The sequence below is a fragment of the Stenella coeruleoalba genome (assembly GCF_951394435.1).
Source record: "Stenella coeruleoalba genome assembly, chromosome: 20".
Lineage (NCBI taxonomy): Eukaryota > Metazoa > Chordata > Mammalia > Artiodactyla > Delphinidae > Stenella > Stenella coeruleoalba.
In genome coordinates this window covers 32767673-32793629 of record NC_137166.1, presented here as the reverse complement: position 1 = coordinate 32793629, position 25957 = coordinate 32767673, and positions in this window count along the sequence as shown.

Below are 25957 nucleotides of genomic sequence, written 5' to 3'. Positions count from 1 at the left end.
ATAAACTTCCCCCTTAGAACTGCTTTTGCTGCATCCCACAGGTTTTGGGTCGTTGTGTCACCATTGTCATTTGTTTCTAGGTATTTTTTGATTTCCTCTTTGATTTCTTCAGTGATCACTTCATTATTAAGTAGTGTATTGTTTAGCCTCCATGTGTTTGTATTTTTTACAGATCTTTTCCTGTAATTGATATCTAGTCTCATGGCGTTGTGGTCAGAAAAGATACTTGATACAATTTCAATTTTCTTAAATTTACCAAGGCTTGATTTGTGACCTAAGATATGATCTATCCTGGAGAATGTTCCATGGGCACTTGAGAAGAATGTGTATTCTGTTGTTTTTGGATGGAGTGTCCTATAAATATCAATTAAGTCCATCTTGTTTAATGTATCATTTAAAGCTTGTGTTTCCTTATTTATTTTCATTTTGGATGATCTGTCCATGGGTGAGAGTGGGGTGTTTAAGTCCCCTACTATGAATGTGTTACTGTCGATTTCCCCTTTTATGGCTGTTAGTATTTGCCTTATGTATTGAGGTGCTCCTATGTTGGGTGCATAAATATTTACAATTGTTATATCTTCTTCTTGGATCGATCCCTTGATCATTATGTAGTGTCCTTCTTTGTCTCTTTTAATAGTCCTTATTTTAAAGTCTATTTTGTCTGATATGAGAATTGCTACTCCAGCTTTCTTTTGGTTTCCATTTGCATGGAATATCTTTTTCCATCCCCTTACTTTCAGTCTGTATGTGTCTCTAGGTCTGAAGTGGGTCTCTTGTAGACAGCATATATAAGGGTCTTGTTTTTGTATCCATTCAGCTAATCTGTGTCTTTTGGTGGGAGCATTTAGTCCATTTACATTTAAGGTAATTATCGATATGTATGTTCCTATTCCCATTTTCTAAATTGTTTTGGGTTCGTTATTATAGGTCTTTTCCTTCTCTTGTGTTTCTTGCCTAGAGAAGATCCTTTAGCATTTGTTGTAAAGCTGGTTTGGTGGTGCTGAACTCTCTCAGCTTTTGCTTGTCTGTAAAGGTTTTAATTTCTCCATCAAATCTGAATGAGATCCTTGCTGGGTAGAGTAGTCTTGGCTGCAGGTTTTTCTCCTTCATCACTTTCAGTATGTCCTGCCACTCCCTTCTGGCTTGTAGGGTTTCTGCTGAGAGATCAGCTGTTAACCTTATGGGGATTCCCTTATGTGTTATTTGTTGTTTTTCCCTTGCTGCTTTTAATATGTTTTCTTTGTATTTAATTTTTGACAGTTTGATTAATATGTGTCTTGGCGTATTTCTCCTTGGATTTATCCTGTATGGGACTCTCTGTGCTTCCTGGACTTGATTAACTATTTCCTTTCCCATATTAGGGAAGTTTTCAACTATAATCTCTTCAAATATTTTCTCAGTCCCTTTCTTTTTCTCTTCTTCTTCTGGAACCCCTATAATTCGAATGTTGGTGCGTTTAATGTTGTCCCAGAGGTCTCTGAGACTGTCCTCAGTTCTTTTCATTCTTTTTTCTTTATTCTGCTCTGCATTGGTTATTTCCACTATTTTATCTTCCAGGTCACTTATCCGTTCTTCTGCCTCAGTTATTCTGCTGTTGATCCCATCTAGAGTACTTTTAATTTCATTTATTGTGTTGTTCATAATTGCTTGTTTCATCTTTAGTTCTTCTAGGTCCTTGTTAACTGATTCTTGCATTTTGTCCATTCTATTGTCCATTCTATCTCCAAGATTTCGGATCAACCTTACTATCATTATTCTGAATTCTTTTTCAGGTAGACTGCCTATTTCCTCTTCATTTGTTAGGTCTGGTGGGTTTTTATCTTGCTCCTTCATCTGCAGTGTGTTTTTCTGTCTTTTCATTTTGCTTATCTTACTGTGTTTGGGGTCTCCTTTTTTGCAGGCTGAAGGTTCGTAGTTCCTGTTGTTTTTTGTGTCTGTCCCCAGTGGCTAAGGTTGGTTCAGTGGGTTGTGTAGGCTTCCTGGTGGAGGGGACTAGGGCCTGTGTTCTGGTGGATGAGGCTGGATCTTGTCTTTCTGGTGGGCAGGTCCACGTCTGGTGATGTGTTTTGGGGTGTCTGTAGACTTATTATGATTTTGGGCAGCCTCTCTGCTAATGGGTGGGGTTGTGTTCCTGTCTTGCTAGTTGTTTGGCATAGGATGTCCAGCACTGTGGCTTGCTGGTCGTTGAGTGAAGCTGGGTGCTGGCGTTGAGATGGAGATCTCTTGGAGATTTTTGCTGTTTGATATTATGTGCAGCTGGGAGGCCTCTTGTGGACCAGTGTCCTGAAGTGGTTCTCCCACCTCAGAGGCACAGCACTGACTCCTGGCTGCAGCCCCAAGAGCCTTTCATCCACAGGGCTTCTTAATTTGGGATGATTCGTTGTCTATTCAGGTATTTCACAGATGCAGGGTATATCAAGTTGATTGTGGAGCTTTAATCCGCTGCTCCTGAGGCTGCTGGGAGAGATTTCCCTTTCTCTTCTTTGTTCTCACAGTTCCCAGGGGCTCAGCTTTGGATTTGGCCCCGCCTGTGCGTGTAGGTCGCCGGAGGGCGTCTGTTCTTTGCTCAGACAGGACGGGGTTAAAGGAGCCGCTGATTCGGAGGCTCTGGCTCACTCAGGCCGGGGGGTAGGGAGGGTCACGGAGTGTGAGGCGGGCCTGCGGCGGCAGAGGCCGGCGTGACGTTGCAGCCTGAGGCGCGCCGTGCGTTCTCCCGGGGGAGTTGTCCCTGGATCCCGGGACCCCGGCAGTGGCGGGCTGCACAGGCTCCCCGGAAGGGCGTGTGGCTAGTGACCTATGTTCGCACACAGGCCTCCTGGTGGCGGCAGCAGCGGCCCTAGCGTCTCATGTCTGTCTCTGGGCTCCGCACTTCTAGCCGCGGCTAGCGCCCGTCCCTGGAGCTCTCTCAAGCAGCGTTCTTAATCCCCTCTCCTCGTGCACCAGGAAACAAAGAGGGACGTAAAAGTCTCTTGCCTCTTCGGCAGGTCCAGACTTTTCCCCGGACTCTCTCGCGGTGCACTAACGCCCTGCAGGCTGTGTTCACGCCGCCAACCCCAGTCCTCTCCCGGCGCTCCGACAAAAGCCGGAGCCTCAGCTCCCAGTCCCGCCCGCCCCGGCGGGCGAGCAGACAAGCCTCTCGGCTGGCGAGTTCCGGTCGGCCCGATCCTCTGCGCTGGAGTCTGTCCGCTTTGCCCTCCGCACCCCTGCTGCTGTGCTCTCCTCCGCGGCTCCCAAGCTCCCCCACTCCGCCTCCCGAAGTCTCCACCCGCGAAGGGGCTTCCTAGTGTGTGGACACTTTTCCTCCTTCACAGCTCTCTCCCGCTGGTGCAGGACCCGTCCCTATCCTTTTGTCTCTGTTTAGTTTTTTCTTTTGCCCTAACCAGGTACGTGGGGGGTTCCTTGCCTTTTGGGAGGTCTGAGGTCCTCTGCCAGCGTTCAGTAGGTGCTCCGTAGGAGTTGTTCCACGCGTAGATGTATTTCTGGTGTATCTGTGGGGAGGAAGGTGATCTCCGCGTCTTCTCTCTTTTAGTTTTGATAATAAACATCCTAACAGATGTGAGGTGACACCTAATTGCGGTTTGGATTTGCATTTTCCTGATGATTAGTGATGTTGAGCACCTTTTCATGTACCTGATCATTTGTATGTCTTCTTTGGAGAAATAGCTATTCAGGTCCTTTCCCCATTTTTAAATTGGGTTACTTGGATTTTTTTGCTAGCGAGTTGTACAAGTTCCTTGTGTATTTTGGATATTAACCCCTCATCAGATATGTGGTTTGAAAATATTTTCTCCCATTCCATAAGTTGCCTTTTCACTTGGTTGATGGTTTGCTGTTCTGTACAGAATCTTTTTTAGTTTAATGTAGTCCCACTTGTTTATTTTTACTTTTGTTGCCTTTGTTTTTGGTGTCAAATCCAAAAAATTATTGTCAAGACCATTGTCAAGGAGATTATACTTTATGTTTATTCTAGAAGTTGTATTGTTTCAGGTCTTTCATCTAAGTCATTAATCCATTTTGAATTGATTTTTGTGTATGGTGTGAGATAGGGGTCCAGTTTCATTCTTTTGCATGATTGAAGAGACTATCCTTTCCCCCATTGTATATTCTTGGTTTCTTTGTTGTAAATTAATGGACCATATACGTGTGGATTTATTTCTGGACTCTATTTTGTACCATTGATCTATATGTCTGTTTTTATGCCAATACCATACTGTTTTGATTATGGCTTTTAATATAGCTTGAAATCAGGAAGTGAGTTGCTGCCAGCTTTTTCTCAAGATTGCTTTGTTTATTCAGGGTTTTTTGTGGCTCAATTTTAGGGTTTTAGGATTGTTTTTTCTACTAATGTGAAAAATGTCATTTAAATTTTGTTAAGTATTGCACTGAATCTGTAGATTCCTTTGAATAGTACTGGCATTTTAACAATATTAATTCTTCCAATCCATGAATGTGGAATATTTTTTCATTTACTTGTGTCTTTTTCAATTTCTTTCATCAGTGTCTTATAGTCTTCAGTGTACAGGTCTTTCACCTTCTTGGTTAAATTTATTCCTAGACATTTCATTCTTTTTGATACAATTGTGAATGGGATTGTTTTCTTAATTTCTTTTTCTGAGAGTTCATTTTTAGTGTATAGAAATGCTACAGATTTTTGCATATTGATTTTGTATCCTGTGACTTTACTGAATTCATTGACTACTTCTAACAGTTTTTTTGAGGTCTTTAGGATTTTCGATGTATAATATCATGCCATCTACAAATAGCGTCTATTTTAGTTCTTTCTTTCTTATTTGAATGCTGTTTTTGCTTTTTATTGCCTAATTGCTCTGGCTAGGACTTCTAGTACCATGTTGAATAAAAGTGGCAAGAATGGCCATTCTTGTTTTGTTCCTGATCTTAGAGGAAAAGATTTTAGCTTTTCCCCATTGACTATGATGTTAACTATGGGCTTGTCATACATGGCTTTTGTTATGTTGAGGCACATTACCTTGATACCCAGTTTTTTGGGAATTTTTTATCACAAAAGTATGTTGAATTTTGTAAAATGACTTTTCTCCATCTATTGAGATGATTGTATAATTTTTATTCTTTATCTTGTTAATGTGGTGTATCACATTGATTGATTTGCAGATGTTGAAACATCCTTGCCTCCTTGGAATAAATCCCACTTGATCATGATGTATAATCATTCAACATATTGTTGAATTTGGTTTGCTAGTATTTTGTTGAGGATGTTCATTGGGGATATTTTCCCACAATTTTCTTTTCTTGGAGAGTCCTTGTCTGGTTTAGATATCAGGGTAGTACTGGCCTCATAAAATGAGTTTGGAACCATTCCCTCCTTTTCTATTTTTTGGAAAAGTTCAAGAAGGATTGGTGTTAATTCTTCTTTAAATGTTTGGTGGAGATCACCAGTGAAGACGTTTGGTCCTGGACTTTTGTTTTTTAGGAGACTTTTGATTAATGATTCAATTTCTATACTAGTAATTAGTCTGTTCTGATTTTTTATTACTTCATGTTTCATCTTGGCAGGTTTTTTGTTTCTTGGAATTTATCCATTTCTTCTAAGATGCCCAATTTGTTAGCATGTAATTATTCATAGTAGTCTCTTATGATTTTTGTATTTCTGTGGCATCAACTGTAGTGTCTCTTTTATTTATTTGAGAGTTCTCTCCTCTTTTTTCTTCATCTACCTAAAGTTTTGTCTATTTCATTTCTTTTTAAAAAACCTAGGTCTTAGTTCATTGATATTGTCTATTGTCTTTTTAGTCTCTATTTACTTCTGCTCTGATCTTGTTGTTTCTTTCCTTCTACTAACTTTGGCTTAATTTGCTCTCCTTTTTCTAGTTTCTTGAGGTGTAAAGTTAGGCTGTTTATTTGAGATATTTTGTTTTTCTTAATGTGGGCATTTACCACTATAAGCTTCCCTCTTAGAACTGTTTTTGCTGCATCCCATGAGTTTTGGTATGTTGTGTTTCTATTCTCATTTGTCTCAAGATATTTTTTTCTTTCTTCTCTGACCCATTGGCTGTTCAGGAGCATATTATTTAATCTCCACATATTTGTGAATTTTCTAATTTTCTTCTTGCAATTGACTTCTAGTTTTATACCATTGTGGTAAAAACATCAAAAAGATGCTTGATATGATTCCAATTCTTAAATTTAGTAGGACTTGTTTTATGGCCTAACATATTATCTGTCCTAGAGAAAATTCCGTATTTGTTTGAGAAGAATGTGCATTCTGCTGCTATTTGATGGAATGTTCTGTATATGTCTATTAGGTTCATCTGTTTAATGTGTAATTAAAGTAGAATGTTTCCTTATTGGATTTTCTGTTTGGATAAACACCATTGAAAGTGAAGTGTTGATCCTCTGGTATTATCATATTGTTATCTAGTTTCCCCTTTAGATCTGTTAATATTTTCTTTGTATATTTAGGTGTGCCTATGTTGGATACATAAATACTTACAAATGTTATATCCTTTTAATGAATTGACCCCTTTCTCATTATGTAATGACCTTCTTTTGTTACAGTCTTGATTAAGGTTTATTTTGTCTGATACAAATATAGCTACCACTGTTTTCTTTTGATTTCCATTTTCATATAATTTATTTTTCTATCACTTCACTTTCAGTCTTGGGTTCCTTAAAGATGAAGTGAGTCTCTTGTAAGTAGCATGTAGTTTGTTCTTATTTTATTTATTTTTTAATCCATTTAGTCACTGAATGTCTTTTGACTGGGGAATTTAGTCCATTTATATTTAAAGTAATTATTGATAGGTTTGGACTTACTATTGCCATTTTGTTCATTGTTTTCTGGTTGTTTTGTAGTTCCTTTCTTCCTCTATTTCTCTCTTCCTTTGTGATTTGATGACTTTCTCTAGTGGTATGCTTTGATTCCTTTTTCTTTGTTTTTTGTATATCTACTATAGGTTTTTGCTTTGTGGCTCCTGTGAGGCTTACATAAACATCTTATATTTATAACAGTATTTTTAAAGCTAGTAAGACTTAATTTTGAATACATACAGAAGCTCTATATTTTTACACTCTCTTTCAGTATTTTATGTTTTCAATTTCATCTTCTTACATTATGTATTCATTAACAAATTATTGTAGTGATATTTATTTTTTTAATACTGTTTCTTTCAATCCTCATTCTAGAGTTTAAGTGATTTACCCACCACCATTATATTAGAGTGTTCTGAATTTTACTATATATTTACCATTACCCATGAGTTTTATACTTTTATGTTTTCCTGTTACTAATTAGCATCATTTTATTCAGGTTGAAGAACTCCTTTTAACATTTCTTGTAAGGCCAATCTAGTGTTGATGAACTCCTTCAGCTTTTGTTTGTCTGGAAAACTCTATCTCTTCTTTAATTCTGAAGGACAACTTTACCAGGTAGAGTATTCTTGTCTGGCAGATTTTTCTTTCAGCACTTTGAATATATCATCCCACTTCCTTATGGCCAGCAAGGTTTCTGTTGAAAAACATTGTTAATAGTCTTATGGGGGTTCCCTTGTACAACACAACAAGTTGCTGTTCTCTTGTTACTTTTAAAACTCTCTCCCAGTCTTTAATTTTTGACAGTTTAATTATAATATGTCTCAGTGCAACTTTCTTTAGATTCAACTTACTTGATAATTTATGGTCTTCCTGGATCTGAATATCTTTATCTTTCCCCAGGTTAAGACAAGTTTGGGCCATTTTTTCTTTAAGTAAGTTTTCTGTCCCTTTCTCTCTTCTTTTTCTGGTACCCCTAAAATGTATATAAATGGTCCATTTGATGGTGTTTGATAATTCTCTTACACTATCTTCACTCTTTTTCATTTTTTCTTTTTGCTCCTCTGATTGGATGAATTCCACTACCCTGTCTTCGAGTTCACCAATCCTTTCTTCCAATTTAATATAGCCTGTTGTTGAATCCCTCTATTAAAATTTCAGTATGGTCATTGTACTTTTCAGCTCTGTGATTTCTGTTTGGTACTTTTTAATATTTTCTACCTCTGTGTTGAAATTCTCATTTTATTCATTCATTGCTCTCCTGACTTCACTGAGCATTTTATAACCCTTATTTTGAACTATCAGGTAAATTATTTATCTCCATTTTATTATGATGTGTTTCTGGAGATGTCTATTGTTCTTTTGTTTTAACTTATTCTTCTGTTTCTTCATTTTCCTGGACCCTCCGTGTTGGTGCACCGTGTTGGTGCATTAGATAAAACAGCCACCTCTCCCAGTCTTGACAGAGTGGTCTTGTGTAGGAGATGAACATCATCAATTAGCTCAGCCCAAGCTCCTAGTTGTCTGTCAAACTTTTGTGATTGCCCAAGCTTCCTTCTTTGTTCTTAGTGGCTCCCAGTAGTTGAGGGTATGTCAAGATCCACTAGTTTCCCAAAGGGGAATATCACAGTCAGCATTTAGAAGCAGAAGTTAATCTCATTCCAGGGAGAAACTGGGAGATAAGCCTTTCTGTCTGTTCCCTCTGTGCTGGGCCTGGGTGTATAGTTGCAGGAGGAGGGGGGGGGTGTGATCCTTAGAAGCAGAAGAAGGAACTGCTTCTTTGTTTGCCACGGTACTGTGGGTCTGTGAATTGTAAGCCCTATGTCTATCAGAGCCAGGTGAGAAGTGAGAAGATAGGAGAGGTGTCCACCAGCTTCTCTAGTCTCCAGGGAGGATCACAGCTAAATTAGAAGACTGACTCCTGGGCAACAGATTTTAAAGTATGCAGATGAACTTCTTTCAGGGAAAGATTGAGAGATGGATGAGCCTTTTTGCCTGCTTCCTCTGTGTTCCTGGGAGGAATAGCTGGTTAAGAAATGCTTTTTTGTTTACTGTACTCTTGTGGGTCTCATGGGCAAGAGCCTGGTTGGCTTTGAAGCTAGGTATTTCGAGAGCCTATCCCTCAGTTGGGAGTCTTAAAGTTGAGGTGCTAAATGTGGGGTTCAAACCCTTCAATTATTAGGGAGAAAGTGGGAGTTCAGCATTCTCTCCTGATTGAATGGTGCTGTGCCAGGGATGGGGTTTATGGTGATAATGTATCTCGGCCTTTCCTTCCTGTTTCAGTGTGGGTATTTTTTCATTCATCCAATGTGTCAGCATTGCTTAGCTAGTTTCTGGATCCCCCTTAAAGGAAATTGCTCTGTGTGTAGCTGTATGTTTGGTGTGTCCATGGGAGGAGGGGAGCACAGGAACCTCCTATGTGCCATCTTACCTTATCTTCATTTTACCTTTTCTAATGCTGTCTCTACTCTTCCTCTTCTTTGCTGTTGATAATTGTCGCACTATTTTCTTCTTGTCTTAACCCCTTTTTGGTTCTCAGTATCTGTATTATATGCATTAGCCTTTGGTTTTATACAATTACATATCAGACTGCAATGAGTCTACATCTTAATTGTTTGATTTATCTACAAGTTCCTTACAGGAAGTTCATGGTACTGAATGCTTGCACAGTGCCTGGCACATAGTCAATGCTTCACATCTATGTGTGCCTCTGTTGAAGTAGGACTGGAGATGTACTGGTGAGATTTAATAAAGTATTGCCAATTTCTTCTCTCTGAGTGAAAGATTCAAGGTTGCTAAGCTATCTCTTCCCAGAAACGTCTTTAAGAACCATGTTGTAGTTGCTTGTTGATCAAAGTTGCTTTCACTGTGTTCACGCCTGAAGGCAGACAAATAATACCTATTCATTCAGCCAAATATTTAATAAACACTTAATAAGCCCCTTCTATGTAAGAAGATCCTATTATCTAAGTATAAATAGCAGAAGATAAAGACTTCTGAGAATAAATTCACTAAAAATCAAACATCAAAATTTCATAAGAGTGAAGGAAATAAAAAGGTCTCATTGGGTCTATATCTTGAAAAAAGGGACAAATAATTTATCTTACATTTAGCAAAATATCAGTAATAAACACAACAATTCACTAACTCTTAGAATGAACAAAGAATGAAGCAAGGGATAGGATTTTTGATATAATTTTTTTCAACAACATCTCTTTCCTAACCGTTGACTTTTATTAAAATGCCACAGAAAAGTCACTTTTGGAGTGAAAATATTTGAGAGCTTCATCAGTTTCTCCAAAGATATCTATTAATTATTTGACATGTAAATCATTAGTTTGAAACACTGTTCCTGACATCATTTATTGTTGGTTTCCTCTTTGTTCATTGTTAAGTGGTCAAATTCTGAAAGACCCCTTAAGTCTTTTTTTTTTTAACTTTTTATTTTACATTGGGGTATAGCCAATTAACAATGCTGTGATAGTTTCAGGTGCACAGCAAAGTGACTCAGCCATACATATATATGTATCCATTCTCCCTCAAACTCCCCTCCCATCCAGGCTGCCACATAACATTGAGCAGAGTTCCCTGTGCTATACAGTAGGTCCTTATTGGTTATCCATTTTAAATATAGGAGTATATACATGTACCTGTAGATCCCAAACTCCCTGACTATCCCTTTCCCCCATCCTTCTCCCCTAGTAACCAGAAATTCGTTCTCTAAGTCTGTGAGTCTGTTTCTGTTTTGTAAATAAGTTCATTTGTAACATTTCTTCTTAGATTCCACATATAAAGGATATCATATGATATTTCTCTTTCTCTGTCTGACTTACTTCAGTCAGTAGGACAATCTCTGTGAAAGACCCTTAATTCTTTAAGTTAAAGTCTATTTTGTCTGATATAAATATAGGATTTACCTTTGGTAGTTGGATTCTAAAATCTCTCCCCTATTAAGCTATTCTTTTAAAAAAATTGAAGTATAGTTGATTTACAATATTATATCAGTTTCAGGTATACAGAATAGTGATTCAGGATTTTTACAGATTATACTCCATTAAAAGTTGTTACAAGATAATGTTTATATTTTCCTATGCTATGCAATATATCCTTGTTACCTATCTATCTTATACATATTAGTTTGTATCTCTTAATTCCGTACCCCTAACTTGCACCTACCCACTTCCCTCTCCCCTCTGGTAACCACCAGATTGTTTCCTATATCTGTGAGTCTGTTTCTGTTTTGCTATGTACATTCATTTGTGTTATTTTTTAGATTCCACACATAAGTAATATCATGCAGGATTTGTCTTTCTCTGTCTGACTTATTTCACTAAGCATAATATTCTCTAGGTCCATCCATGTTACTGCAAGTGGCAGAATTTCATTCTTTTTCATGGCTGAGTAATATTCCAGTGTATTTATATACCACATCTTAAGCTATTCTTGAACATGGGGTAATGTTGTTGATGGAGATATAAAATTTGCTTCACTTATAAAGCCACTCATCATTTTTTGCTCTGGTGGATACTGCTTATCAATTGGGACAGTGTCTCAGCTCATATTTGGGCTAAGATTTCTTAAGACGATTCTCTAGGCAACCACGGCCAACTGATCAGAGCTGACATGATGATGAGATGTACTCTAATTCCTTTTGCTTTTATAGTTTGTACTTCACAGCTAACTTTTGATATATATTCTCCCTTTTGAGTTTTAGTAGCATTTGATAATGTAGCACTTGATTATATTGTTACATTATTCTCTTTTTGGATTCATACGATTTAAACGTTGTTTCTCCCAAACAATGAGCCCAGAGTACTTGGACTGTGTTTTATGCCACTTTGTAACCTTCTCAATGTCAAAATGGATACAGACTAGGTGCTCAATAAATACTTGGTTGATTAATTACCTAAGGAATTAGGATTAATCACATAAAGGATTCCTTGGTTGATTAACCCAAGGAATCCAATATAATGGAAGGCTAGGAAAAGTTTTGCTTACATGGAGCTAACAAAGGAAAGCTTTGGACTGTGGATCATTTAAGTCAACCTGCAGCCTTTATTTACCTGTTCAGAGTTTGCGAAGACCTCTACTGTAAGCACTGGAGAGTACTGACAATTAGATGTGGTCTTTACCCTCACGGAGCTTATGGTTCAGTACCAGAGACAAGAGAAATATGTATAATCATCAGAGCTGTAGAAATATATAAGTGCCTGGAAGGGAAAGAATTAAGATGGATGGAGTGGGCTAGCTTAACAGCTGCACACTTCACAGTGGAAAGTGGCAGTGAAATGGACAGTTATTTCATAAATCTGCCCTCTGAGAGTGTCAAAAAGAAATTTAAAGCCATTTGAGTAGAAAATCTTCTGTTGAATTCACAGTGTCATATCTGATGGACCTTTGACTTTACATGAAATTACTGATGCATGAGTATAGTTTTCACCTTGAGTATTCCCTTTTTATTCACTCATCCAAGCTTGTCATAAATGTTTCCTTGGGCATTCATGTTTTTTTCATGTTTGTTGGCACTGATTTTCTAGCAATGGAGCATCTTGGACTGAATGTGTCCTTCAACTGTGGCCTCTTAAGCCTGACCCATTTGATAGTCTTCAGTTTGTGAAGAATTTCACCTGCCCTGCTCCACCCAGATTCTCTCTCATGAGGACCACTTTCAATGCAGACAGCTGGTGGTACCTGGGAATTTGCATCCCCTGTGGGTCAGCCTATGACTGACCGGTGTGTGAAAGCCCAGATCCCTTGACTCTTGTAGGAACTCACTCGCTCTTAGGCATCTCCCCACAGGATTAGAACAAACCTGAGACTTTATCTGAAGTTGTATTCTTATGTACATTCTTTCCCTTTCCTGTCCTGTTTCCCCCGCTTTCTTGCCAGTTTCTACTGGGAGCAGTTTCTTAATCAATCACTTACACATAAACTTCACGCCAGGGTCTGCCTCTGGGAGCTCCAACCTAACACAAGTGGTACTCCTCAAAGTGTGATCTATAGGCTGGGAGACTTCTTAAAACAGCAGATTCCAAATCCCCACCCCAGATATTCTAGAACAGAATCTTGGGGGACTGGCCAGAAGAGCTGCTTTTATAACAAGGTCCCCAAGTGAGCTTATACATTTTTTCTTAGCTATAAAATATTGATTAGTGAGTACTAAACAAAACTAAGGTTTCGTTTATTATAGGGTTGATTATTTTAAGCAACATACATCAAATAGTTGGGGATGGGATTAGTAAGGTGAGATATAAATGTCCTCTAACCAATCTGATCCTGGGGTCTGTTAAATGATCAAAGGACCCAACTCCAGATTTGACACTGATGTTCCTCACTGATGGCATTTTTATTTTGTGTCTTGTCTGTGCATAAATCTTAGAAACATTATTTTTCCCTTTGCAATAGTGATTGTTTTTTTCAGAGAGTTCACTCTGGAAGCCACCAAGTTCAGTGGTTTTCTATTTTATCTTATTTTTAAAATTTTTTAAGCAATGAAACCCTTGAATGGAAAGAATAGGCAGAAGTCGATAAGCAACACAGAGTTGCATTTTTTAATGCAGGTGGGGAACCTAGGACCTCACCTGCTCCAATTCCTTCACATGGTCCTAGGGCTACAGGAAGCATAATTGGAAAACAACTGGCCAAGTCCCAAATTTCACTTTACAGGTGGATTAACCAAAGCCCCAAGAGGTCAGGAACTTGCCCAAGATGAGGTAACCGGTGTTGAGTGGTACCCGGTATGAAATGCAATTTTCCACATTCTCTGATCAGAGCTGCTTCCACTAACTCCTGTTAGTTATTGAAAGGAGGTTAATTATCCTGTTATCTCAGGGCCCTGTTAGAATTCTTTTTGAGTGGAAAAGAAATAGATGGGCTTTTTTTTTTCTACTAGGTTGCTTGCTTGGTACTCTTGTGGACTCAAATTTGGGGACTGCAAAGTGGTTTCAGCTTGTTTGATCTATTTACAAGAGTACTAAACTACTCTAAAAGCATCTGCATGACGTGTTTTTTTTTTATTTCCTGGTGCAGTAGAAAACTTATATGAACCCAGCCTTTAGAACTGTATGAAAATAGTTAACTGGGACTAGGGCATAGGAAGGAGAAAAACCCAACAGCAGGAATAACTAAGAAATACTTCACTTATTTGTCAGAGCAGCTGATCTCAGAGCCCATTGTTTCCTGTCAGTTAGCTGTTTCTCCTAATGTCCTAGCGGGATGCGTCTCCGTCCATGTTTCTCATTCTTTATCCGACTTTCTACTACAGAGAAAAGTCACATTGGGTCAGCCCTGAAGAGAGCGTCCCTGCTGCTTCACTGTAGCTTTCTCTGATCATTAGCCAAACGAGGGGACGTCTCCCTTGCCATAAGCTGCTGGAGGTTCAGATGGGCTGAATTTTACACAATAGCTTCATTCCTGAAACAAACAATTCAACGAGGTACTCAGGGATGAAGAAACAGTGTCTCTCTCGGCTGACTCGGGATGGGGGCGGCTGACTCGGGATGGGGGCGGCTATTGTCGCTGGGGGCAGGGAAGATGGCAGTCAGGTGAGGCTTCAGGAAGCAGGAACGGGGTCTAAGGCAGCTCTGGATCTTGGTAGGGTTTTCAGGACCTTTCCTCAGGTCCTTGGATGTGCTACCCACTGGGTCTGTGCTTTTCCTGGACTCTCCCCACTATCCCTGGCCTTGCTTTCTTTCTCCTCCCTATCTTCATCCTTGCCCTGCTTTGTACCTTTCCTCGTGGTACCCACTTCCTCATGACTTTGTCTCTCCACGTGGCTCTTCAGGGTACAGCCTCTGCTCACAGCTTTGACTCTTCAATCCCAATTTTTGGAAATAGAGGTCTATTTCAACACAGAACTTGCTCTTCAAAGAAACCCTCGGCGAAGTAAGAATCCCTTTGGAAACCAAACATTATCTGCTTGTGGAGTTAATCATTTTGAGGTGGCTTGAAGCAGTACACATGGATATGCTAAAGAAATCTTGGATTGGTGGTTGCCAAGGGGGAGGGGGTTTGGGGAGGGATGGAGTGGGAAGTTGGGGTTAGCAGTTGTAAGCTTTTTCTTTTTGGCGGTACGCGGGCCTCTCACTGCTGTGGCCTCTCCCGCTGCGGAGCACAGGCTCCGGACGCGCAGGCCCAGTGGCCACGGCTCATGGGCCCAGCCGCTCTGCGGCATGTGGGATCTTCCCGGACCGGGGCACGAACCCGCGTCCCCTGCATCGGCAGGCGGACTCTCAACCACTGCGCCACCGGGGAATCCCAGCAGTTGTAAGCTTTTATATACAGAATGGATAAACAGCAAGGTCCTATTGTATAGCACAGAGAAATATATTTAATATCCTATGATAAACCATAATGGAAAAGAATATATATATAAAGAATGTATATATGTGTATAACTGAATCACTTTGCTGTACAGCAGAAATTAACACAACATTGTAAATCAACTATACTTCGATTTAAAAAAAATAAAGAAGTCTTGGAGAGATCTAGAACATGAGAGTCAAAGTGCCTGAGTGCCTGCGTAATTGGGATGCAGAAGAGACTGCTGAGGGGGGTCTTCAACAAAGGAAGTGAGGGTTCAAGAATAAAAATCCCTGGATGGAGAGTCAGGAGACGTGGGTTCTAAAACTAACTCCCGTGGGCTTCGTAAACTGTGAAGATGTTACTAGCTGTTCTGTACAAATTCTGTGTAAGGAATGAAAGGTGGACTTCCTACTTCCTACTTCCTCTTATCTTTCTCTTCCCCCCATGCCTGTCTGTAATGATGAACATTTGTTCCATCACATCGTGAGAGCAGCTCTCACATCCCTAACTCTGCCACACTGAAAAGATTTTCCAACTGATTACTCCTTGGGTACCAAGTGCCAATCACTTGAGAAGTCTCAGATGAGGCATCCATTAGAGCAGACAGAGGCTGATTCATGGCTCTTAAGAGATTGTCCACCCACACGAGCAAGCCTTTTCTGTGAGAAGAATTCATTTGAAAGAAACACACACACACACACACACACACACACACACAAAGAGTGCAACTATTCCCTTGGCCTAAGCTTTGGTCTTTTCTCTTTTATGGAGGCAAAAGTCTAACCCAAGATACAAGAGGTCTGGAGAAGACCTTCCTTCATCTCTCAGCTGCTGGATTTTGATAGAAGCCTGGTTTTTACTTCCTGATCCTAGAATAACTTTGTTGCTACATCCAGGTGTGGGACTTGAATTTATTCATCCTGTGAATTACTGGAGGTTGTATAAAAGGAAAATTCACTGAGCATCCCTAAGAGATGGGGACTGATGCTGTGAATAGGTTACTCTGGAGGACCTTGAAGCTTAGTGATAAGAGGGAGGAAAAAAAGAGTGTGGGGACCACAAAACCCAGAACAGAGAAATGGGTTTCCTCTTTATGAGACAAAACAGCAACAGGCTTCACAGAAGGTGGAGCAGGGAAGCATTCTGTAGTTTGCTGATGCCTCCTTTCATTAGCGAGAGGCGAGCTCCCTCAGCCTGGAAGAGTGCCAGCCAGAAGGAAGAGGTCAACTTGAGGCCTCAGCTTTGTCCAGCTCTGAGCAAAGTCAGGCAAGGAACTTCACTGTTGCAAAGATCTTCAAGGTCACTGTCTCCACTCCCTATTTGACAGAAACAGAAAAATAAAGGGACATCTCCAAAGCCATGTACACATCTGTGGTGGAGCCAGGGCTAGAACCCTACAAGCTGCCTCCTACTGAGAATGAGTTTTTGCTGTAGATTTGAGAAGGACACATCTCTGAGTCAAGAACCCAGGGAAAGAATCAGTCCCTCTTGGCTGAGTCATTATAAAGGAATAAGGGAACAAATGTCACAAGAACTCCAAAGCATCAAGTTGCATTTTTTTCCAGCCCTCCAATCAGATGTGATGGTGTGGAGGCAGCCCAGAGCTTTGCTGCAACATGTCTTGTTAGCTATACAAGTAAAGTTTTAAAGCAGTGTGAATGCCAAGAGCGCTGAGTAAAATCATGTTCTCAACTTTCGATGGCTTCAGTCAAAATGTGAAGTAGGTTCAAACTAATGTCACAAAAAAGGGGACTTTGTTGGCAATGCAACCAAACTAAGATAAAGGTTAGAGGTCCATTTGTGCCTCAGAGATGACTGGACATCAGAAATCACGTGGGCCAGGATGTCTTCAAGCCAACTCTGCATGACAGTTTTATTTTATCAGAGTAGTTTTCCCATAGTCTCTGACTCCTCCTAATCTCACATCTCAAGTCCTCATCACTGAAGAAAACTTAGAATTCCTCTCCTAGCTCCAGACTGAAAAATCCCAGGTAGGTTTGCCCAATGTGGGTGACTTGCCTGTGTCACTTCTTTGATGAGCCTTCTCTGGACCAGCCCCTAGCAGAGGGGTGCTGTTGATTAGGGAGCTTCTATCATTTCTCACATCTCCTCAGTGTTCTCGTGTTTCCAGAGCCCTTCCTTTCTGAGGAAGGCTTCATAATTAAACATTAGAACTGGGGTGTGGAAAAGATTCCATTTTTCATGTCATTTGTGGTTAGTTGCTAGAGACTACCCACAGGTCTGACTTGAAGAAGTCTATGACCAGCAAGAGGCTCAGTGCAGTGATTGATTAGTAATGTCTTCCACAGCCTGGGAAGGTGGAACAACAGCACGCGTGCCACACATTTGTCATCTTTGTGTAAAGGACCTTAAAGCCACCCAACCCAAACTAGGGACACAACGTGCACCAGATAGGTCCTTGCCTTCAGAGTCAAGTGAAAAAGACAGATAATTAAGAGATTAATTACAACAAAGGGACAAGAGCCAACACTATTGATATGAATAGCAAAGGGAGCTAACACTGGAGAATGAATCATGTATCTTGTGGCATAGACACACTCTGATTATCTACATTTATTTGAGGGAGGAACAGAGAAAGAACTATATTATTTCTATCTTTTTTTCCTCTAACATATTTACGTGACTAATTATGGTTTTCTCAGATCGGTACTGAAATGATAATGCATTGTCCAAACATAGCAACCAGGTCAGAGTTTATGTAGAAGTTCTCTCTAAGAGATGAGGGAGTGCCAACCCCCTGCGCTTATTTTCTATAAATGAACCGTTTGGAGTTACTGAGTTACTGCACACATTTCAAATTTACATTTTAAGTAGTACTCTAATGAAGTGGTTAAAGATGTGAGGACCGTGGCATTATAACTTGACAAATTGGCTCCTCCCCCATCAGAAATCAGACGTGGGACCTTGAGAACTCACTGGATTCTTGAGCCTAAGAATCCTTATTTGGTGGTTACTTTGATAAAGTAGCTGACATGGTTCAAGCCCTTCACACAGTGTCCGGCACATACGTGAGCTCAAGAAAGGATGGTGAGAGAATGTCAAGTCATCAATAAGTCCATGTTTAAGAGAGTAGGCTCTTCAAAATCTATCATATATATAACCATAGGCCCAGACACCCAGCTTCATATTATCTCCGGTAGTAAATCTATTGCTGAGCCTGGGTTTGATGTCTTCTTACTCAGAATCTGACTTTTGTAAGCTCAGGGAAGAGATCAAGCAATTAGTTTCCAATCTGCAGCCACAGTGGAGAGGTAGGAGTCCATCCTGGTCAAATCTGTCCTTGTACTTTGGCCCTGTCATGAAAACTCATGAATTCTGGCTGGTTGGCGGCGAGGTGCTGGACCATCTTGGGGAGCCACAGCTCCCAGCGCCCACCACACCATCCAGGCTGAGTGCAGATCTCCCAGGCGTGAAGAGGGTGAAAGGTGGGTAGGCAGTGGGATGGTTGACATACTGTGCGATGCACACAGGCCAGAGCACATCCCCCCTGGGCTTGGCCAAAACCACAATGTATTTTCCCCTTAAATGTTTAAGCCCATGTGTGTTTTGGGGGGAATTTAATGTCCTTTTTTAAAATTCATTTTCATTCATTTTCACTTAGCTCATAAAAATGTTTCTAAAGAGATGGTGTATGGGCAAGAATACATTTTTTTAAAAAAATTCTTTTTCTCCTTCTTCCTCTTTATAAATCTTCTTTCTTAGGAAAAGAAATTAATTCCCGCCTCAACCCCACCCTTTTTATTTATCTAAATATTTAAGACCATATGTCTGAGCTTGCTTGGAAGTTAGTATCCGTTGATCTGAATAAGTGCTAAGTGACTTCTTCCAGGGCAAAACCTGAAGCAATTGTTCTATTTCAACATTTGCTCTGTTGACGGCTTCACAGGGTACATTTAGGATAATGCTACTTATCACAGTGTAATATTAGTCATCTGGGTGACTCACACTGAGGGTAGGGTAGAGCAGATGGCTGGAAGGATGCTCTTTAACATAGAGTTTCTGGAAATTTGGGGTTAAAGTGCATGTCTTCAGACTCTGGAAGTCCTAAGAGGTTCTCCTACAGACATTGTAGCCCTGGACTCGGCATCCAAATTGGCACTTGTGACTGCCTCCTGGACCACTGCTTGGTATGGGGACCTGAAAATTGATCAGGGCACTCAGAATGCACGTGGAGGGACAGAGGGGGAAGACTGCACCCCGCCCCCCCCAGCCCCACCCTGCCCACTGCAGGGAGTGGAAGGGAAGGAAAAATTGGGCAAAGTCCAATGTCTTTTTAACCCAGTAACCACACCCTCCAATAAATGTCATCCTTCAATTGCCTTAAAACACAACTTCTCCCCTCTCCATTGAGGAGGAGCTAGGAAGGGAGAGGCAGAAAACTGAGTGAAGGATGCCCATGACCCTGGCATAGGGGGGTAGAGAGGGTTCTCTTCTCCCTTGTGTCTGATGCTCTAGAGTGTTTTGGGTTTTTGTTTTTTTTTTTTTCCAGTGAAGACAAGACCACACTTCTTTTCTTCTCTCCTATCCTTCACAGCAGGTAGATCAGGGTTCCATAAATGAGGTCCTCAATTTGGTTATGTTGAATATCACTTTAGTCTGTCTCCTGGAAGATACAGGGAAGAACATGGGTTTAAGATCTGAGTCACAAATTTAAACCTGGGACTTGCATTCTTTTCGTGGAGTACTTTAATTTCCAGTGGGTTGTTTTAGAGACGAACTCCTCCTTCAACTTGCTTTACTGTGAAATGGGGAAAGAATTCTGCACTATGATTCAGGAGATCTGGACTGGAGAGCTGGCTCTGCCTGACCCAGTGGCTGGGTGATGGCAGCAAAACGCTTCATTTCTCTGGGACTCGTTTTCATTCTCTTTAAAACTGAGACCCTATAACCACAAAACTTTAAAAATCACCTAGCTCCATTTACCTCATTTTATAGATGAGCAAATGAATTAATAGACTACTTAGAAACAGAAACCTAGATCCTTTAGGAAATCAGTGAGCATAGCAGGTAGAGCATGGGCCCCCAGGTCAGATTGCCTGGGTTCAAATCTCACCTGAGTCAATTACTGGCTCTGTGACTTTAGTCAGGTTACTTAATCTCTCTGAGCCTCAGTTTCTTCATCTGAGGAACAGGATGACAACAAGAGTATGGACGACCTAGATTGTTAAGAAGACTCAATACACGGAAAGAGCTTGGAATAGCACGTGACCCATGGCAAGGAGTAAGTAAACATTAGCTTTGATTACTGACCCAAGATCATGCAATGCACCAACTATATTGACTCGAGATTGGAGCCCCATCTTCTGAGGGCCGCTATTCCCATTAGATTCATCTGGTGGAACACTTTTAAAAATACTTGTGTCTGGACCCCAGCCCACATCAATGAAACCAGAATGAGGAGAAGGGGCCTGGGCTTATGGATTTTTAAAAAGCTTCCCCAAGCAGTTCTAACAAGCCGCTAAGACTGAAAACTACTGCTTCACACTGTTGCCCTCAACCACGTCAGAGAATTTTTTTTTTTTTTTGAGACTCAGGTACAATTTAAAAGCTTTATGGATCAAGGGTGTCATTAACTATTTGTCAAGGTCTTTTTCTTTCCTAAGGGGCTTAAGCTGCTTTCCACTGCTATTCTCACTTCAAGGATGTGAAGAATACATTTTTTTCCCTATTTCCTTCCTTCCCTGCAAGCCCCTGCTGGGGGGCTGAGCACAGGCACACTAAGACTTATTTCAGAAGAACCGGAACAGCCTCCCACCCACTATCTCCCCCTCCCCCCCTCCCCTCCCCCACCCGCAGGAGAGACACATCTGATCCCTCCAGGCATTATCATTTTAATGTACAAAATGACATTACTCCGAAAAGAAGGGGTTCATAAATTATATCTGATTTTAGAAAGTTTTCCAGCCATTGTATAAATGACAGATCTATAAAAGAAGACTGAAAATGAATTTCAAATTAAAAAAAAAATAATTCTATGTTTTTGTGGCAAGCTTAAAAAAAACCCTGGGAACAAAATGTTTCTGAGGAGGGTGATTCAGGAGCCCATGAAGCTGAACACTGCCAGGCAGGAGGTAGAGACTCAGACCTGGGGAGGAAGTCGGGGTCTGTCCAAGCTGGGAGATGGTCCCCAAGCTGATGAGCCCCGAAGCCAGAAACACAGCCCCGGAGGCCTGAGGAGGAACAGCTCCATTATCTTGTTGGGTGAAAGCAAACGCGTAGGGTGTGTTGGAAACGATGGTTTACAGATGCTGGGACAGGCCTGGAGGCCTAGATGCGGTTGATGGATGGAGTTACACCCTGAACGTCTCCACACATACATTCGCGGCTTGGATGTAGCAGAGTACAGCTGGGCAATGGTCTTCATCTATTTGCACCCCCAAATTTACATCAGGTCAGAGAAGCCTCTTGGGAGAAGCCTTATCCTGAATGGGGTCCTCCCCTCATTGAGGGGAGGTTCAGCTTGTCTGAAGCCTGGGGTGGTCCCCAGGGAGGCCAGGTTGCAAATCAGGTCAGGGAGGCCTCGGAGAGCGGAGGAGGGAGAAGCGAGGTGGCCAGTACCCCGAATCTGAAGGTTGGAGAGAAGAGGCCGCCATTGAAATCACAGGGGGCCGGACACCTTGGTGAAGTCCTGTAACGTCAGGGGCCTGGTGGGTCTTCAAAGGTAAGGAAGCTTTTTCCCGAAGCCAGGAGGCATCCTGGTTGCTGGCACTGCCAGGGGGATGGTGTACAGGGAGCAGTTACCCAATCCATGGCTCCATCTGCAACTCAGTCCAGGGTTTGAGGTGACGGAGTTCAGTAGGCGAGCTGCTATGTGTGGGGACATGGTCGCAGTGGTTGTGAAGTTCAGACAACAGAGGTGTCACCTCCCCACTCCGTGCAGCATGGGGATGGGTCAGGCACATGGAAACACTCCTAAGTGACTTAGAGACGCTAATAAACTAAACCAGAATTCCTGCTAGAAGAGTGGCAGCTGGGAAAGTCCTTGGCGGGCCGGTGGTTAGGACTCCGGGCTTCCACGGCAGGGGGCACGGGTTCGATCCCTGGTCAGGCAACTAAGACCCTGTATGCTGTGCGGTGTGGCCAAAAAAAAAAGACTGGGGGCAGTGAAAGCAGGAAGAGGGGGCTGTGAATTTGTAACGGGGGATTTAAAAAGTGCATAACCTCATTGTTTTCCATAAACTGATTACGTTTTGATGCCATCTACCAAGTTTCCTTCAATCTATTGGGTCTCTTCATTCATTCAACAAACATTAACCCCAATTCAGTGATAGGAACAGAAAAAACTGAGAAAAATTGAGGTGTTTCTTCATCTCCTGGGCAAAGTGGTCCCATATTCGGGCAGAACTGCTAGGAAGAAGCTCATAGGTTGTCACACTCTCCTTTCCTCAGCCTCCATCTGGGATGGCTTCTTTCTTCTCACCCCTGCATTCCACACCAGCCCAAGCCTTGGGTGATCACACCAGCACCTCCCTGGCTGGCTTTCAGTTTCTTCAAGGAAGGTGTCCTGCATTCCGGGCAGGCATCCTTTGACGATGGGGGTCTTCCTTAAAACAATTGCCAAGGACAAAAACAGTCTTAGGTTCTATGGAAAGAAGGCTATGAAGCCAAATCCATTTAAGAAATACTGTCTGGGGCTTCCCTGGTGGCGCAGTGGTTGAGAGTCCGCCTGCCGATGCAGGGGATGCGGGTTTGTGCCCCAGTCCGGGAAGATCCCACGTGCCGCGGAGTGGCTGGGCCGGTGAGCCGTGGCCGCTGAGCCTGCGCGTCCGGAGCTTGTGCTCCGCAGCGGGAGAGGCCACAACAGTGAGAGACCCGCATACCGCAAACAAAAAAAAAAAAAAGAAAAAAGAAATACTGTCTGTTTCAGTCTCTTCTTGGAGTCTCTTCATAAACACTGACAGACATAAGACTTAGATGTTCTGGGGGTGATGGGGGCTTTACTTTTGTTTAACCCAGCACTCCCCAAGCCTGCATGGCCACAGAGGCAAATTTTTTCCCACAGCGCTTCTGAACATTGTCATATTCCTTCCTCTTTCCCCACCACGATCCTCATCTTCTTTTCATGTTTTATTTTTCTCCTTAAAGCTTAACACTTTCTGAAATCCAGTTTTCTGTACGTATGTGTGTATTTATTGACTATTCTATTTTCTGTTCTCCTTCACATTCCCATTAGAATTCAAGATTTATGAAGGCAGGGATATACATATATATACATATGTGTGTGCGTGTGTGTGTGTGTGTGTGTGTGTGTGTGTCAACTCTAGCAAACTATAAACTATAATCTAAACACTCTGAGGAGAGCAGAGGAGAGATTCTAATTCCTACGTGACCAATGAGGAGAAAAAGGTTCTGCTCTCACCCAAGTTTATGTGAAAGCATGGGCCCCAAGGATATTTTCAGTACCATGGCGTACCCTACGTTTCATCCACAAAATCACAAGAGATTAGGAAGGCTGATGAGTAAGCCCATATATACCTGTATAGAGAGAGATATACACACGCATACATACACACACACAGGGGCCTAAAACAGTGCTTCTGCTGTTCTATATATTTATGGTGAGAACTTAAACACCCATGCTTCCCTCTGCCTGTGCTGAAAAATAATGGGACCAAGAAAAATAACATAGCTGGAGCTCCAGGAAATACCTGTTCCCATAAATCAACTAAATACTTTTCAAGGCCAGCAGTCTGCTCATTAAGGCTTGCGTCAAGATTCTCTTCTCACTCTACCCACCAATCTAAAATTGTTTTGTCATAAACCCTGCCTAGTTGCAGCCAGCTTCCTACCTTGTAAAACTCTCCCTGAAATCACCAAGCGCTGGCCTCAAGGCCAGAAGTCTGAAATCAAGGTGCTGGCAGGGCCACACTCTTTCTGAAGGCCCTTGGGGAGACGCTTCCTTGCCTTTTGTAGCGTCCGGTGGCTCCACGCATTCCTTGGCCTGTGACTGCATCACTCCATCTTCACTTGGCCTTCTCTTCTCCCTCTGTGTCTCTCCTCTGTATGTCTCTTATCATTGGACTTAGGACCCACCTGGATAATCTAATCTCAAGATCCCTGGTTTAATGACATCTGCAAAGACCCTTTCATTCTAAATAAGGTCGCCTTCACAAACTCCTGGAATTAGGATGTGGACTGACCACTTCGGGGGCCACCATTTACTCACTACTAACTTGTTAGAATTAACTACAATAATTCCTGAAGCATTGCTTTTGAAAGACATAAGATGCATTTTAGACGTAAGGGAGCATCACTGTTCCCGCAGTAAAGAAACAAAACCCCTTTACAGAATTCTCTTCCTTACTTGTAGTGTGTCAAGTGAAATTATTCAGAATTATTTCTCTCACTTTGGATTTCCACCTCTGGAATCGTCTTCTCATTCAAAACTTCTAACCACCTTCAGAGCAAAGCGTCCAGTCGGCATGGTCCAGGTGAAGCATGTGTTTGCAGCCTCGCGTTCCACCACACCCCACCGGCCCCACCAGCTGGGACTGTTGTCAACACAGCCTGGACCGTCCCGCCTCCAGGATTTGGCTCAAGGCTTTCCCTGCCCATCTCTCCCTTTTCGGTCTGTCCATCCATCAAGGACTCTAAAATAGTCATCCTCTGACGTTCTCTGCATCCCCTGACCTCTGCCTCCCAATTCCATTGTAAGGTTTAGTTGCCTTCTTTCAAGCATCATACTTTTCTCTCTCTCTCTAGTCACCAGTTCCACCCTGGTAATTTGTATATGTGTCAATCTTGTTCACCATCTGGAGATCAATGAGACAGAGATCCCACCTCCTACTTCTCCTCATGTGTTTTCCACTCCTTGTCACCTCCACCATCTTCCCCCTTCGTCCTCCTTCCCCTCCCACTCTCCCTCTTCCTCCTCTCTCCCTCCCTTCTCTTTCTCCTTGACCTGGTCCTTTATAATAAGTACCACTTTCCACCTGCTAGACACTTTACTTATATTATCTCATTTAATCCCAACAACAACTTACAACACACAGAAGCATTATCTCCATTTTATATGAGCCCATGAATCAATTGAGGTGTGTAACATTTATAACCACACGTAGAGTGATGAGGTCAACATTCACATCCCAACTTGCGGGGTGCCAGGTCCTCTGCTCATCCCAAAATACAGCCTCATAAGGTCCCCCACAGCCCTGATCAAGCGCCTTGCACACGGTGGGTATTATGCAAATGTGCACTAAATGAATGAACAGATGTTGACTCAGCAGTACCATTTAAAATAGCTTAAAAATAGCAGAGGAGGGTAAGAAAATCAGATCCTCTGAGCCCAAGCTATGTGCGCCTCGACAATTGCAGCAAAAGCATCTAAACAGCACGTTTGTTAGTGGTCTGTGGGTTAATTAGTAGGTGCATGCTTGCTTTGGTGGAAATGAGACCTCATTATCCTTTTTTATTTTGAGTCTGACATTTATGAAAGGTGAACAGATATCTTATAAGAGCAGCCAGCCACGGCAGGGCTCCTGCCTTGACAAAACTACATCTAATGCTTGTTTTCCTGGGAGTCTACATTGTTGGTTTTTTTGGCAAGACTTTTTTGAAAACATGACACTTGGGCTTGCAGATGGGAGGTGGCGATCTGGCAGCTCCAACAAAGCTGCAGAAGGGGAGGGGCTTCTCTCTGGACAGTGACCTCTCTGGCCCTGGCCCAGGGGCTGCTCTCCCACCTTGAGACCCTTGACTGGCTAAGGAGCAGGACACTGCTGCAAAGCCTGCTGGGTGCCCTCTATGTGCATGTCTGAATTTAGGAGGGGGTCAAGTTCAAAGGCCCTTGGGGACTTGAAGGGAGGGGGCAGATCAGACCACGACTGCCACTTACCTTTTGCCGCCT